The following is a 2,073-nucleotide window of genomic DNA, read 5'->3' as shown; positions in this document are numbered from 1 at the left end:
CTACTCGGGAGGCTAAGGCAGGAGAATGGCCTAAACCCGGGAGGCGGAGCTTGCAGTGAGCCGAGATCCGGCCACTGCACTCCAGCCTGGGCGACAGAGCCAGACTCCAACGAAACAAAACAAAAACAAAAACGAATAAACAAAAAACAAATGAAAATATACACCTAACTTTTGGGTCCTTATTTAAATTTTAGATAAACAGCAAATAATCATTATAACACAGTAAACAGGCTGGGCGTGGTGGCTCACGCCTGTAATCTCAGCACTTAGGGAGACTGAGGTGGGCAGATCACTTGATGCCAGGAGTTCAAGACCAGCCTGGCCAACATGGTGAAACCTCATCTCTACTAAAAATACAAAAATTAGTCAGGCACAATGGCTCATGCCTGTAATCCCAGCGACTTGGGAGACTGAGGCAGGATAATTGCTTGAACCTAGGAGATGGAGGATGCAGTGAGCCAGGATCACATCACTGCACTCTAGCCTGGGTGACAGAGAGAGACTCTGTCTCACAACAAAAACAAAAACAAAAGATAGTAAACATATTTTTCTTGACTTCTTCACATCTATTTTTCCAAACAGATTCTTGTTTATATGCAGATAACAAGGAGTTTGCTAAAATAAAAAAACACAGGTGAAGAAACCAAGACACAATGCAGATATCATAACTCATAGACCAAGACTTGGGATCAAAGCTCCTTCAGACAACAAACATAAAACAGATAATGTAGATCATGAAAGCAGAACAAATAAGAGAGCAAAGTAACGACTAAGAACAATGTTGTTGGTGATAACATGCTCAGATTTTCTGAGCCAGTTCTGAAGATCTTTCAGAAAAAGTGGCTTTCGGGTTGGAACCTAAATAAATTACCCATGCAAATGTGGGGTGGGGCAAGGGTGTGGCTCCCAGACTGGAGGGGTGTGGGTGTAGTGAAGTAGAAGAGGGCAGAGCTGCCCTTCCTTTTTTTTTTTTTTGAGACTGAGTCTCACTCTGTCATTCAGGCTGGAGTGCAGTGGCATGATCTCAGCTCAGTGCAACCTCCACCTCCTGGGTTCAAGCCATTCTCTGCCTCAGCCTTCCGAGTAGCTGGGATTACAGGCACCTGCCACCACGCCTAGCTAATTTTTTGTATTTTTAGTAGAGATGGGGGTTTCACCATCTTGGCCAGGCTGGTCTTGAACCCCTGACCTTGTGATCCACCTGCCTTGGCTTCCCAAAGTGCTTGGATTACAGGTGTGAGCCACTGCGCCTGGCCTGCACCGCCCCCCACCCTCGCAACTTTTTTTTTTTCAGGACTAATTACATTATTATTGGGTATTTGGTAAACTCCAAATCCCTTCTTTAAGAGAAGTCAAATCTCAGAGTATAGAGCTTTTGCACAAATGTAAAGAGATTTTCTTTTGTTTTAAATATTTTTCTTTTGAGACAGGGTCTTGCTCTGTTGCCCAGGCTGGAGTGCAGTGGTGCAATCTCAGCTCACTGCAACCTCAACCTCCCAGATTCAAGTGATTCTCCTGTCTCAGCCTCCTGAGTAGCTGGAATTACAGAAGCACACCACTATGCCCGGCTAATTTTTGTATTTTTATTATAGTAGAGAGGGGGTTTCACCATGTTGGCCAGGCTAGTTTTGAACTCCTGGCCTCATGTGATCCTCCTGCCTCCACAGCCCAAAGTGCTGGGATTACAGGCATGAGCCACCCTGCCTGGCCCTCTATCTGGTTTACCTTTCTATTTTTTTTTTAACATATTTTTATTTTTTGAGATGGAATTTTGCTCTTGTTGCCCAGGTTGGAGTGCAGTGGCATGATGTCAGCTCACTGCAACCTCCACCTCCTGGGTTCAAGCAATTCTCTTGCCTCAGCCTCCTAAGTGCCTGGGATTACAGGCACCTACCACCACACCCAGCTAATTTTTTGTATTTTTAGTAGAAATGGATGGAGTTTCATCATGTTGGCCAGGCTGAACTCCAACTCCTGACCTTAGGTGATCCACCCGCCTCAGCCTCCCAAAGTGTAGGGATTACAGGTGTGAGGCACCGCGCGCAGCTTCTGGTTTACTTTTTTTTTTTTTTT

Source organism: Colobus angolensis, unplaced genomic scaffold (assembly GCF_000951035.1).
Source record: "Colobus angolensis palliatus isolate OR3802 unplaced genomic scaffold, Cang.pa_1.0 Scaffold40, whole genome shotgun sequence".
Lineage (NCBI taxonomy): Eukaryota > Metazoa > Chordata > Mammalia > Primates > Cercopithecidae > Colobus > Colobus angolensis.
The sequence above is the reverse complement of the archived record's forward strand: the minus strand, read 5'-3'. Positions refer to the sequence as shown.